Consider the following 15,358-nt stretch of genomic DNA (forward strand, 5'->3'; position numbering starts at 1 on the left):
CACTTCTGCTCATGCCAACAGGGTGCTCTGCTAGGTCTACCCGTGGTGAAGGGGAGACAAGCCACCTGACACCTCACCACTCGGGCCGACAGCAGCATTTGACTGCTAGGACACTGTCTTGTGACCCACTTTACTCACTGCTCCTTACTTCTCAGTTATGAGCAGTAATTAGTAATGTCAGTGTTCCTGTTCTGGCTGGATTGCTCCAGGCCCATTAATAATACAAGAGCAGGAACAGATGAATGCGTAAGTGTACAAGAGAGGTTTCAAGGTTAAAGGCAGTAATGGAGAGAGCTATGGTGGCGGTGGGGAAGGCAGTGCTGGTGTGTGTAGAAGAGAAGGGGAGAGGGGGAATGTGTGTGTGAGAGAAACAGAGTATGTGTGTTAGTTTTAAGTCTATTCTTTAAAATGCCCATCTTCTCTTTAGGGGCAACATGTATGGCAAAGGACAACTTCTTAGTGTCCTCAATCTTCTCTTTATCTGGCATGGACACATGGTTCTGGCCACCCGGCAGGGAGTCCATCAGTACTAACTCTAGACACCGGAGAGTTACTAGTGTATGAAATTGAGGTCAGAGGAAACTACACCAATATCTTTCAAACATATTTTTGATGTTTTAAATAACTTCTCTTACAGAAGGCAATGCCTGCTTGTTCAGCAGAACTGCTACCTTCCCACTTAATGCTTTTACAGCAGAAGTCAAGACAAGTAATGAAGGACAGACCCCGGGGGCCGACAGCCAGGCCCTCCTACTCTAGTGGAAGAGATAGAATACTTTATATTGTTACAATTGCCTCTGCATCCCTACAAATCTCCATGTTTTCAAGGAGGGATTTCAAAAGGTATAATTTCCGACATTCCTACCCAGAGTTTTGCTGAAAAATAGAATGACAGCAAATAAGCCCACAAATTATGCCTGGAAAAGGCTTAGTATGGCTATTTGAAAAATATTTGCTTGGGAGCTGGAAGAGGGAACTATGAATCGAGGCTGGCAGCCAAATGTGAATTTTTTAGTTGTTTATATCTACACTGCCTTCTAAGCAGACAAGGATTTGCCACCAAGCCTTTTACTTGTTCCTCACATACCAAAAGCAAACTGTTTTACATACTAGGAAAGTAACAACTTTATTTGCTGATTTCGCAACCCAAAGCAGACATTTTTAAAAAGCGGTCATAGCAATGCTGGGTGAATCAGAACCCATCCTTGTTAGTCAGACATACTCTGTGGGAAAAGGCAGCAGTTGGAAGCAGTCTTGAATTCTAACTACTAAAAGCCGTACTAATTCCCGTGGGGCCCTGACTTCTGGTCCAAGGTTTCTCACTGGCTGCATCCTGTCCGGCAGTGCCTGAGCTTGTGCTGCAAGCAGAGCCCGTGCGGAAGGCGAGCGAGGAGAAAGGCAGAGCTGCTCAGTTCCAGCTCCTTCCACACACCACAAAACCCCATCCCTCGCCTCCAGCCCGAGGCAAGGCACTGCTTTTTAGGTGGTAAAATAAGCCTTCCAACACACCAGAAGAAATAGCTTGGAGTTTGAAAATACACAAGCATATTTTAATAATTATATTTCTATTTTTCAAGTTCTCTTAATACAAACCAAACAAAAATTCTTTTGCTCATGTTCAGACATGACTAAGTTAATGACAATGGGTGTAAAATGTGACACATGCACACTCCTCCTCCCTTAACCCTTGGTGGGCATCCTCAAAAGCGATTCACTGCTACCCATTTCTTATCTATCCTTCCAAATAGACTTTATGTCTGTGTTAGCAAGCATCTCTTCCTCCTCCCATTTACGACACAATTGTGGGCATATTGTACCCATTGTTCTACATCTTGCTTTTTTCACTTAATGTCTTGGAGACAGCTCCATATTTGCACAACGGGATTCCAACGTCATTCTTTTAAATGCTATGGTATATGCTACGGGTTGGCAAACTACAGCTCATTGGCCTATCTGGCCCTCTGCCAATTTTTGTAAATATAATTATACTGGGACAAAGCCACATTCATTTGTTTACATATTGTCTGTGGTTACTTTCACGCTATAAAGGCAGGGTTAGGTAGTGGGATAGATACCATATGGTCCACAAAGCCTGAAATATTTACTACTTTGCCTTTTACAGAAAAAGTCTGCTGACCCCTGGTAAGGATGTTTACAGAAAAAGTCTGCTGAACCTCAGTATGGATGCTGACCCCCCGGTATGGACCTCCACTGTATCGAGGTACCAAAATGTACTGAAATTTTTCCCTGCTGATGGATATTGCATTGGATTTCCTTAAGAATAAAATTAAACTCCTTTAATGCTGAGAAGCTCCAAGACATTTGAGGAAGGAAAGAGCAGGAACTAGCTAGGAAGAAGCCGGCATGAAGAAGCCAAGCTTAAAGAGGGAACTTCAGAGCAAGCTACAACCTCCCCAAGTGTCAATTCCTCTTTTTAGAGGAAGAAAGAAGGGAACTGTAGATCTTTTGATAAGAGGAAATTCCCCTTTGCTATATCAAAGCTGCTCCCTGTGCCTGTGTTGTTCTAAAGTTAGGCAAGACTGCCTGAAGCACACTGTGACCAAATTAGGAAGCAAGAAGGCTGATTTCTCTAAAGCTGGTCAGCCATGGCCAGGCCGCCCAGGCATGCAAAGACAGAGATGGACGCGGTAGAGACTCTCAGGCCAACAAGGAGATGCTATTTGCTTAAGAAACCAGCCTTAAAAATGACACTTAACGAGAATTAATAACTGTTCTATAAGATGGAATTCACTTGCTGTTGTTGACCAAAAAAACAAAGGCTTCCAACGTTTCCACAAGCAAAGAACATGAGAGAAGCACAGTGAGACGAATGCTCCCAGGCGTCATAGGTTTATTCCAAAGGCAGTAAAGGTCTTGGAAAGTGCCAAGGAAATTATACCACTTAGCTCTTTGATAGATTAAGATAGTCAGTTTTACACTATTGAGAAAAGAAGAATCCAGAAAGGTCTTACTAAAAAGGGCATTTTGTAAACTTTCCATTTTAGGACTGCCTACTAAATTTCTTTATTTGCTGCAACAGTTTTCAAACAAGTCTTTCAGCTTCAAAACAAGGTCTAGGTATGCAGTACTTGAATCATTCACACTGAGCTTGCTTCAGCCACTGCTACTCAATGATATTCTCTTTAAGGAATGACTTCTGAGTTAACTTTTGATGCAGAGCCAATGAGCTCAGAATCTATTCTGACCACCAGCACTATCTGGGTAATAACGTTTGACCTTGAAAATCCCTGCTTTCCTCCAAAACTTCCAGATCAGCAAGATTCTTGGACACAATTTTTATTCCCATGGCAATGTGCTTAGTTCAGTTCCAACATCTGCTATGAGATCAGACAGTCAGAATTAAGGTAAGTTTAAACGACAAATCAAATCTCAGTTCTTGTTTATAGGAAAACCTTCAAGGGCTCCAAGCAAAAGGATGAGGCCCACTTGTGGCTCAATTTGAGGACCTGCCTGCCCTGGAGCAGAGATTTGTGTGGTGGCCATGCCCTTCAGCCTATGGAAAGTACATTCTCTGCAGCTGCGTAGCTTGTGTTGGGCTGGTCTCCTGGTCTGCCAGGGTACATGGGGCAGAAATTTTATGGCCACTGTCTCAAAGTGTTCTAGGTGTTGTCAAAATAGCTAAGCATTTGCCTACTAACTACTCCTGTTTTGATTGTGAACATTTATTTATAATCATCTAAAGGACCCATGCATTTTATAGAAAAGACAATATACTTTCCAAAGACCCTGGTTAACTGACATACAAATCTACCAACTAAGAACTGTATTTCTATTAGTTAAGGCTTCTGTGGCTCAACTTTAACTGAGACAAAATATACACTAATGGGCCATTGGGGACACAGATGGGTTAGGGAACTACCCCTGAACCCAAAGTTCATATATAACCAAGAAGTTCAATGACTTCAAACTACACGAAGTTAGCACTTGACCTATCCACGGTTCTTCATCTGTACAACAAGCATGTCCAGGTTATATGACCTCCTGGGTCCGACTTATAAATCTAACATCTACAACTGCAAGTCAAAAGTACCAAATACCAATATACAAAACCACCTGCGCAGACCCAGTGCAGCAACTTGTACCAAGGTTTGAACCACACATTCACACGTCCAGCAGCCACAGAGACGAAAACGACACGCCAGCCTGTCCTGACCTCACACTCCCCAGTCTGAGCGCCCGGCAGAAGCGCCACATCGCCTTCCTCTCCTGTTTTTTCTTATGGCTGCTGCTGCCTCGGAGCCTGGACTAAGCAAGGCTGTAGGCACGGGGTGAGCACGGTTGCGCCTACTGCTGAGAGTGCCTCTCCCTGCCGGTCTCCTGCTCTCTCTCTGCAGAGCAGAAGACACCGTGGCTACAGACAAGTTCTATTGCCCTTTTATGGTAGAAAAATGAATTGCTTGCTAGCAGTGGTGCCGAGAGAGATGACAGAATGGAAAGTTGTCATTTGTTGTGGTTTTGGCAGCCACAGAATAGTGTTCTCCCCTAGTCATCCTCGGAAGGATGGTGCACACCAGGCATTCACAGAGGGAAAAACAAAACCCCTGGTCAAACTGTTCCCCTATGTGTTCTTCCCTTGCTTTGCCTGTAAACGGATGTGTTTGTTTATGAACAGTGTCAAGCCCCATTGTGGAAATGTACTTTTTACAAAACAAGGCATCAAAAGGCTGTTTGTGTTGCACTGAAAGACTAAGCAGAGGTGCCACAGAAAACATGTTTCCCGTCAGAACGCATCCAAGGAACAGACTTCATTTCCTCACACAACAAGGATGTAGGACTAGGCTGGGCAGGGAGGGGACACCACTTGAAGGAGCGGCTGTGGCTCTCAGCACAACCCAGCACGGCCTTGATCCCTGACTCCTGGGAGGCATGGAAGGACAAGAAAGCAGCCACCAGCTCCAGACAAATCCAGCCCAAGGGGAACCACACTGACATCCACAGTCCGTGTGGTGACGAACAGCAGTTGGTACTGCACGGCTTTAAATTGTTTGTATTTCTGTCAGGAGGCCCATGGAAAAAAAGCAGGGCTCTCAGCAGCTGGGAAAACATGTTGCAAAAGGAGAATTAAGCAATTCTCTGCATGCACATCACAGAGAAATTAAGCTGATCTGAGTGAGAGAAATTAAGCTTATTCAACATGTCTTCGGCTGGAAAACAAGCCTTTTTAAATGAGTGGGAAAAAACTTGTGAAGGTTACGTGGTTTCCTCCTTATGTAAAGCACCTGAGGACTAAAACAAATTCGCTGGCCGGTGGGAATGCAGCAAAGCAGCAACTGCCCAATGATCTACTCCAGGGCAGCCACACACACCAGAGGAAGGAAGAGCAGGCCGGGGCAGCCTCCTAGACACGCGTGCCCAAGATCGTGTCCGATGGGCTCGCATCGACCACTCTTCACCAAAGCCTCTTCCTTGGCTGCTGCCATCCTCGCTTTTGACTACTGCCCCACGTCTCCCCTCTTGCCCCCAACCTGCCCTTAGAACCAGGTTCCTTCAGGCCAAATCCCACCTAGGTCTTCTGGAAAATGGGAAAAGTAATCATAGCAAATACCTGCAACATTGTACAAACGGGCTCCGGGAGGGCTGTAGGAGGACCGCGTGTCCCCAGGTTACTAGAAATGACTTGCCATAGTAACTACATTGGCAAGGTGTTCCAATTCCCTTGATATTCTATATCTGATCTCTCTCTCCCTCCCACTCCCTTTCAAGGATCTACAAAATTCACCCTCCCACAAGCAGCATGTGATCCCACTGTGTCCCCTCCATTACACCAGCAACAGCTCCAGGGAGGGGGGTAGGGGAAGTCTCCAGAATAAAATCCACCCTCCTTGTTTTGTTTTGCATTGCAAAGCCCTCAACAGGGTCTATTTATCTTCAAAGTCCTGCTTCCTTCTGCTCTGGACACACCTGTCTACTGGCTGACCCTTCACCCAGCTTTGCTCGTGTCATTCTCTGGGCCTGGAGTAAAGTTCTCCCCATCTCCGCCAATAAGACCCCACCAAGGCCTGGTCAGGCCCAGACCCATGTCGCTCATGCAGAGCTGCGTGTTCCTCACAGCAGTCACCATCACTCTCTCATCCCACGGATGGTCAGTTAGGGCCGTGGTTGCCCTTTCTCTTTCTTACTCCCTTTGGCACAGAAATGCTCAATACATATCTGCTGAACGAATGACCAGACTTCAACCAAAGCAGAAATCAGCCCACATGTCTCCAAATAGGCAGATGACAGGCAGCTGGTAATGATCGTGTTTAGAGGAGAAGATGAAGTGTCAGGCAAGGTGAAGGGCAAAACCCTCACTGGCCTCTTCTGTACCATGGCTGGGCTAAGGCTTTTTTATTCTTTTGTTTGTTTAAAGAGATGAGGTCTTGCTATGTTGTCCAGGCTGGCCTCAGCCTCCTGTGCAGCTGGGACTACAAGTGCACACCGCCACTCCCAGCCTGGGGAAAGGTTTTGATGGAGTCCAGAGACAGAAGGTGGGGAAGGGAAGAATCTTCACAGCAGTTTGAGGTGCTCAGGATGCAAGGGTGTTTGCCTGGAGAAGACAGAAGCTAGGAGCACAACAGGTTAGGTCAGAGTAGTAGGTGCTGGCCTTGAGGGTGAAAAGTAGGTTTTTATGGGAGGCAAGAAGGCCTTGAAGCTAAGAGGGCTGTGGGAACATGAGATGTTTTTAGCAGCAAAGTCTAACAGAGCAGGGGAGAGAAGGGCAAAAGGACAAGCTGTAGTCAAAGATAAGAGAGGAAGAAATTGTGATCTATTTCACTCTCTTTGGGCTAGAATCTGGATCAGCTTCTCAGACATAGGCAGCTTTTGAAACTTAAAATGCTTTTCATACAAGCTTCTGATGGGAAATAAAACTGAAAAAAAAAAGTACTTTTATGAGGCTACGGGGATTTCATCTGAGAAACTCTCTTAGCCTGTTTATTTTTGAAAAGCAAATGCCAATCCTAGTTTTAAAATCTTCGGTTTTCTAGAAATCACAGTGTTTGGACTAGAGGGACACTCAAAAGGTCATGTGGGCTCTCTTCTGGTTGCAGCTGGACTGCATGTAAGCAGTTGTCCTGGAGCAAGGAGGGTCTGTTACAGGCTGTACAATGCTCTCAACACAGAACCCCAGGCTTCCTGGGAACCCAATTCATCGGTTACAATGAAGTCCAGTGAGCTGTCTTAGATTCTTTTATACACACACACACACACACACACACACACGCATGCATGCATGCTGGAGTACAGTGGCACAATCATGGTTCACAGCGGCCTCGATCTTCTGGGCTCAGGTGATCTTCCCACCTCAGCCTCCCGAGTAGCTGGGACTACAGATGCACAGCACCATGCCTTACTAATTTTTTTTCTATTTTGTGTAGAGACGAGGTGGTGCTTTGTTGCCCAGGCTGGTTTTGAACTCATAACCTCAAGCAATCCTCCTGCCTCATTCTCCCAAAGTGCTGGAATTATAGGCATGAGCCACCACTCCGGCCTCTTGGATTCTTCATAGGTAGTTTAAGTCTGTTTTCCCAGAGAAGCTGGAAAACACCAGGTCCCTACCACTTATATAGAAGAATCTTGTGCAGAGAAACTACACAGGAAGTCTTCCCTCCTCTAGGATGAAGAGCCCTTTAACCTTCCCCCAAAAAGCTGTTAACATTTTCCTGTTATGTTACACATTTTCTCATCTCTTAAAAAAGTGAACAAGCCACAAAACAGAACATTCGAATAAGGGTCTTTCCAGTCCCCAAGAGTGAACTGGAAAGCAGCAAAGCAAACCAAAACAATGAGAGCACAGATAAAGCTAACACTGAAGACAACTAGAGTTTTTGACTTGTTTTTTTTAAACTAACTTTTTATTGTAGAAAATTTTAAACATATACAAAGGCAGAGGATGTAATGAACCCTATGCACCCATTATCGTGTTTAATAATGATCGACTCATAACTAATCTCAGCTTATCTATACCCTACCTGTTCACTCATCCCCTCTCCTTCAGTATAATTTTGAAGCAAATCCCAGATTACAAATCTTTTCATTTATAAATATTTCAGTTTGTATCTGCAAAAGATAAAGACTCTTGAAACTAATGCAGCATATCAAAATTACACCTAAAAACACAAATAACAATGAGAAACCCAAGATTTGACTCCTGATGCTGTCACTTACTAGCTGTGTGACTTTGAGCAGATAAGGAGTAAAAAGCCCCTAAAACCCAGGAAGTTTTATTAGCAAATACCTAGACCTCAGCCTGTTTTAACTATGATGCCAAACTCCCTGCTCAAGCTACTCTTCCCATACTGACCCTGATGACCTGACAGAATTGCACACTAGCTTTTTGTTGTGTTCCTCACCCACAACCTCAGCAGATTGGTTTTTGTTTCTCATCACTACTCTGCATTACCAAGGATATTCAGAGTCCATCTTCTCAGGGGAATTGTACAGAAACAGAGCACGAACTGTTATTCAGTTTCAGAAGAGATGGCAGGGACTGCTGCCTTAGCCTGTTACACTGGACATGAAGGGCAGCAGGCTTTCTGGGGCTGGGTGGTTGATTCCACTTGCAGTGATGTACTGGCCACAGATACAGACACATATTTTCTAACTGTGGTCTGTGGGAAGGCTATGTGGCCTCTGGGGACTGGAGATGTGACAGAGACCCTCTGTATTCTTTATCTTTGTCTCAAAGTCAGGGAAGACACTGAGGAATAAAAGGCCTTTTACGTTCTCAGCTACCACATTGCAACTGGAATCTGACCTTGAATTCAAGAATAAACACAAGAAATTCCACCCAACAGCAGCTTCAGCTTAGGCTTTGCTCTCATCTTGCTCGATGCGCTGAACACTCCTCTTTGCTACTGTTCCCCTTCTCACATTCCCCGCCCTGACACAGACACCCACGGGGACAGGGGGTGTTTTCATGCTTGTGGTATTACCATAGCAACAATTTCTCTTCTACCTGGAAGGCTGGAAACCCTGCAGTGCTCTGTGCTGAGAATGCAAAGAGGGAACACTATCACTTTGCACCTCAGCACACACCACAAGTTGCACACGTGCACTCACACACAGCCCCTTCTCAAGGACATCACAATAAGATCATGACAACAAATCAGGATGCTGACACCTAGCAACACAAAATCAGTGCAATGACAAAAAGGAGGTAAAACATTTCTTCTAAAAAGATATTTTGTAGGTATCAATTCTTGAGGGATTTTTAATGTGAGATTTCTAACATGCATCTCTCCTTTGATGAGGCCACAGGCACAGAAAAACGTCATTAAATTATTTTAGTAAAATATACAAAGGAACTTAATAGGTGGTGTGTGGTTTCTAGAAAGAGGGCCACTCCAAGCTTCCGATCCCCACAGGCTGTGACAAGCCTGAGAAGCAATGGCTAACTAGTACACAAAACCACAAAAAAGAGCCACTATATTTTAATTAAGTACCCACAGAAACTCGTTAAAAATCCACAGAGAATCTTTTTCTATGAGTACTACAGACAGTGTGTTTTAGTAGAGACCAAAAATAACAACAACAAAGAGACAAGTAGGTGTGTCCTTCCACAAGGATAGTCCAAGGTGAGCAGCCCTGGCATCCAAGCCTGCCCGCTGCTGTGGGTGGCAGGATGACCAGTGCCCTCCCAGTAGGACAAAAACTCATGCCCAATGCACCAAGAAGACAAAGCCTGGATTCCCACCTCTCCACTGCCACTAATTCGGAGTTCTCTAGCATAGTGTATCGCCGTCTTTGTTTCTAGGCCCTTCCTATACTCATTTCTTTTGAATGTCATCCCTGAGATTCTAAACCTTCTGGGTAGGAATAAGAAATCAACATGAAACCTGAGAGAAGGAGCACAGCAGTGCTGTGGACAGACAGTGCAGACCCTGAGAGTGGGAGCGCACACAAGACGGCCTCCCCCAGCACATGGCTCTCCCCAGGTTGCACAGGGCCTTTCTCTGAACTTGAATAACGTGGACTAAAGGAGAGCTGTCATTTCTTATAGAATGTATCGGTTAGCAAAAAAATCAGCTTTAAAAATCTACCCCTTTACATGGCAGAACACGGGGGAGCTGGTAGAAATGAGCTGAGTGGTGAGTGATGAGTCATCTTCTGCTCCCTGATGGGATTTTCCACCTGCCCACTTTAGGGGAACTCCATGCTCTTGTGGCAGCAGGTTCACAAAACTGGAGGCAGTTCCCCCTTTCTAGGATCTTCGTTCATCTCCTGAGGCCGCACATCTGCACACACTATCCTCACTGGGCAGCTACTACTTCGTGACACAAAGTGCCAGGCACTGCACTTGACGCTTTACCCATGCTGTTTCCATTGGTTTTGCACAAAAGCTCTACGAGGTAGGTGCAACCGTTCTTATTGTACAGGGAAAGGAAATGTGGCTTAGGGAGATCAAGTATTCACCCTATGTCACAAAGCTAGTGAGTGGAGGAGCTAGAATTAAAGCATAAGTGGGTTTAGTATCAAAATCCCTTGTCTTAACCACTGAGCTATACCGTTTCCCTCACTGTGATGCAGCAACAGCCACGCATTTCACTGCCATTCACAGCCTCACAGCACCCAGTGCTGTGCAGAGTTGCACATCAATCAACACTTCTCACGTAAGGGCTTCAAAAGAACTCTTGAAACAGACAACTTACTATGAAAGCCCAGCAAAAGACGTGTCCCAAACAATGCCTCTTCATGTGAATGGAACAGGAGGTTCGTGAGTGGTCTCCTGAGAAGGTGGAAACACTAACCGACGAAAGCAGCTCAGGACCAGAAGAGAGCACCAGGATGTTGTCTGGGACAAGGAAGAGCCAGGCCCATTTCCTAGGGATCAGGGAGGTCGGCAACATCTGAGGCCCCAGGTCGCTGCCGGGTCCTCGGAGCCCACGCTGACTCTAGACTTCCTTGGCTCTGAAATGCAGGTGGGTGTGGGCTCTGCCACCTGCCGGGGGGTCAGCAGTTGCCTCTGCGAGTTTCGAGGGGAGAAACCTGAGGGGCTACAGCAGCCTGCAGTGGGAGTGGGAGTGGCAGCATAGTCCATGTTCACTCACAGCTCCCAGCCTCCTCCAAGGCGGGCCAAGGGGAGAGGCAGGTGCTTCTACCATTAGCGTCTGACATGAGGGATAAAGTAGCTGAAATACAGGGGTAAAAAACTATTTCTGTAGGGCCAAGCAGAAACAAAAATAAATTTTTTATTCATATTGGCGTTTTGGTTTAATGCATATGTATTTTTACCTTTCCCTACTTCGGGTTGTCAGCTCTCTCCCTTCTGAATAATCACTGAAACAGCAAACATGGTATTTGACTCTTAATGGGAAGGCAGGGTGGGAAGAGAGGCAAGCAACATTTGCCTTTTATTATTTTTCTTCTTCTTTAAAAGAATCTAACAAACACATCTACTCTATACTGTATTTACTGTGCTTCAATAGCAGGCAAGGGAAGAGGATGTACTTGTGTGTGTAATTAACCAAAATCTTCCCAGGATCAACAAGTCTGTGATGAACAGATTCACTATGCTTTTAAATTTTAAAAAGTGAAAACTGACAAAAGTACTCAGACACAAGTAGAGTTAAAAATCCTGAAGCCTCCTTGCTATGACGCCAGCCCTGCTCAGTACTTTATGGAAGGAAGGCTCACAGGGATGGTGTCTGCGACCCACTCTGAGGTTGTTTTAAGGCAAGGAGGCTTCCCTTTGAGTTCTCAGCTCTCCCATTTACCGTCACCTGACTTTAAGCCAGTGTCTATTTTGTAGGGCTGCTGCGGGGACCAATATGAGCTGAAAGCTCTACCAGGCACCCTATATGATATACCTGTAAGGGAGCATCCTTCTGTGGCCTGAACCTGAAGCTCTTCAGAGGGACCCATGCTGGGCTCTGAAGGAAGTGACTCACCTTGGAGGAGCAACGGCAGGTCACATTCCATGATAAGAAATTCTCACACCACCCTCCTTCATATTTGACTCACATTATGCAGCATGGACTTCCACTCCAGTAAATGAGTCCTCATTCGTGGGCTTAAAAATCTTTTTGTTACCCAGATATTTGGTTCTTGTCAACGCTACTTCCTGAATAAAGGTCTTGCCTGATAGTAGGAACAAGTGGCCCAAGCTTCATTCATCTCTAGATAAATGTGAAGGCCTGTGCTCAGCACAGGAGTCAGCTGACTGGCTGGGCCCCAAATTAGAGTGCTGTTATTAAGTGCCAACCACCCGCCATCACAGCTGGAGCAGCCCTGGCACTGATAGCTGGTCCACACTCATTTACATTCTCTTCACGCAGCCATGCAGCTACTGTAGGCTGCAGATGCCTGTTTTTTAACCAGCAAACTGGTTCACTGCAGATGTGAATTTTGGTTGTATTTCACGGCTGTAAAGTTAAAAACAGCAAATGCTACAAAGAATAGGATGGGAACCTAGAAAGGGCAGAAAAACAAGCAGAGAAGAAAGCTGGCAGGTGAGAAAGGATAAATAAATACAAGTGACATTGGGAAAAGATGGGTGGTTACACAACTACACACACATTTGCAGTTTCCACGAAAAGACTACACCAGATGTTCTTCAGTTATTCTGATTAAACTCTCACCACCTGATGGTCTCTCCTCGTTAGCGCTTGCTTCATGAGTGTGCCTAAACCTCCACCTCGTGGCCCTAAGTTTCTGGAAAACTTGACTTACATAGCTCTGGGTTTATAAAGCAAAGTTATGGCTGTGGCAAGGCAGAAAAGACTCAACAGTGAAACTTCTGACCCTAAGAATACATATTCCAGAAGCATCACCTTCAAATCTCCTTTTATGTAACACTCTTCAGTCTCACACCAAACACACCCAATTCATTCCTAAAAGCAGCACGCTGAAAACAAACTAATGAATTCTTTATCTGAGAACACACAAGGGAGCTGAGAGCCTTGACAAAAGCATTCCATCATATCAATGAAACAAAGACTCTCTCCATTTCATCAAAGATACAGTGTCTTATTCTTCAGGGATTCCAGAGGAATGATTCCAGCCATTCAAGTTCTCCTCCAGAAAGCGCATTAATATAAACGCCTCATTTCAGAGCGACAAGTTCCTGAAAAGCCAACTGGAATTTATACTACTGGCAAAGACACCGCAATGACAAAGCAGGTGCCCTTAGTCTCACACGGGTCAAAATTAGCTTGTGGCTCATGTCTTAAATATTGGGAATCCTCAAGGATTAGCGACTGCTTTAGCCATCTTGCTAGAAAGAATGGCATAAGGAGAATTTGCACAATTGAGAAAGGTAAAAGCGTATGTGCTAATAACATGGACATCTTAGATAAAGTCTAAATGCATGTAGTGGTTTGCTTTAGTACTGAGCCTAAAAGAACTGTGTCAATTCTGCTTACAAAACAGTGTTTTGCTGACACATACTTTTCAAACACCCAAGAGGAAGAAAACCCTTTCCTCATGGATCATCTGTGCCACCTAGTGGCAGCTCGTTCCACAGCCCACAAATAAGGACAGAAGATTTAGGCATAAACTCTCCTTTCTCATCCAAAGGACAAGGTGGGGACTTCTCTCATTCCACTGGTGGTCACTGAGCCAGCTCCACCAGGCTGTCACTGCCTCAGGTCCCCATATAACATTTTTCACTTTATTTTCCATGATGGGCCAAACACCTACAACCCTTACCCTAACATTAGAAACTAAATGTGAATGCTATTATCCGTAGGTGAAAGTCATGTTCTGAAGCATACTGTAATCCATCATGTAATCATAACACACATTCTCTCCACTGCAAAACATTGCTGAGGGGCATAAAAAGATGTGAATAAATGAAAAGACATACTTTAAACTTAGCATGGCCCAGCATTTCTACGCTAATAATCTCCCTGATGGGCACCTTACCCCTCTCCTCCTCTCTCCTCCTTTTGCTGCTCATTTCAGACTCCAAAATCTTTTTCCAGCCTAGATCTCTCCCTGTGTTACTGACCCGGGTTCACTGATCTAGGGTCACTGATTTATGGAGCACCTACTATGTGCCAGGCATCGTAAAAACACGTACACACTGGATGTCTCCCCTAAAAACTCAACATGTCCAAAACAAAAGTAATCTCTCCTGAATCTTTTGGATTCCATTTCCAGTTTTGTAAACAGCATCATCAACTACATAGTGGTCCACACCAGACAAGCCTGTGAGGCCTCTGGCTTTCTCCCCACCTTCACATGCAACACATCACCTTCTAATCCTCTACCTCTCAAATCTGCCCCTGTTCTCCAACTCCAAGGGCAGTTATGGTCCTTATGATCCTTATCAGTCAGGATGTGCTAGGTTATGCTGCTGGAACAAACTCAAACCTCAGTAGCTCAAAACAGACTTTGTTCTCACTCATGTTGCACATCCCTCTTGGCAGAGGGAGAAAAAAACGAACCATATGCCCTTTAAAAAAAACTGTGGTAGGCTGGGCGCGGTGGCTCAACCTGTAATCCCAGCACTTTGGGAGGCCAAGGTGGGCGGATCACCTGAGGTCGGGAGTTCGAGACCAGACGGACCAACATGGAGAAACCCTGTCTCTACAAAAATACAACATTAGCCGGGGGTGGTGGCACATGCATGTAATCCCAGCTACTCGGGAGGCTGGGGCAGGAGAATTGCTTGAACCCGGGAGGCGGAGGTTATGGTGAGCTAAGATCATGCCATTGCACTCCAGCCTGGGCAAGAAGAGCAAAACTCCATCTCAACAAAAACAAAAACAAAAACAAAACAAAACAAAACACCACTTTGGGAGGCCGAAGCAGGTGGAGGATCACGAGGTCAGGAGATCAAGATCATCCTGGCTAACATGGTGAAACCCCGTCTCTACTAAAAATGCAAAAAATTAGCCGGGCGTGGTGGCATGTGCCTGTAGTCCCAGCTATTCAGGAGGCTGAGGCAGGAGAATCGCTTGAACCCGGGAGGTGGAGGTTGCAGTGAGCCGAGATTGCACCACTGCACTCCAGCCTGAGCAACAGAGCGATATTCCAGATTAAAAAAAAAAAAAAAAATTGTGGTAAAAACACACAATACAAAAACTACCCAATTAACACATTTTTAAGTGTACAGGGTCTGTTAGCAAAATGTTGTACAGCTGATCTCTAAACAACTTCATCTGGCATGACCGAAACTTCCCACTGCACAGTGACTCCCCACTTTGCCTTCTCCCAGCCTCTGGCACCCAGGGTTCTACTTTGTGTTTCTATGAGTCTGACTACTTTAGATCCTGCATTTAAGTGGAATCGTGCAGTATTTGTCCTTCTATGACTGGCTAATTGCACTGAGCATGATATCCCTCAAGGTTTATCTGTGTTGTAGTATGTGCCAGGAGTTCCTTCTTTTCAAAGGCTGCATAATATACCACATTTT

At 45.2% G+C, this 15,358-nt stretch overlaps 1 protein-coding gene and 1 long non-coding RNA gene across 3 annotated transcripts in view; one reads left to right on the forward strand and one right to left on the reverse strand.

Annotated features, from left to right (window-relative positions):
- The window catches only part of RNF216 (ring finger protein 216), a 165,391-nt gene that overhangs the window by 72,458 nt on the left and 77,575 nt on the right, over positions 1–15,358 (reverse strand). The window lies entirely within an intron of this gene.
- LOC134739914 (uncharacterized) lies at positions 1,020–12,003 on the forward strand. The gene is made up of 2 exons (XR_010127024.1): positions 1,020–10,919; positions 11,750–12,003. It is a non-coding gene; the product is annotated as an uncharacterized LOC134739914 (long non-coding RNA).

The sequence above is a fragment of the Pongo pygmaeus genome, chromosome 6, assembly GCF_028885625.2.
Source record: "Pongo pygmaeus isolate AG05252 chromosome 6, NHGRI_mPonPyg2-v2.0_pri, whole genome shotgun sequence".
NCBI lineage: Eukaryota > Metazoa > Chordata > Mammalia > Primates > Hominidae > Pongo > Pongo pygmaeus.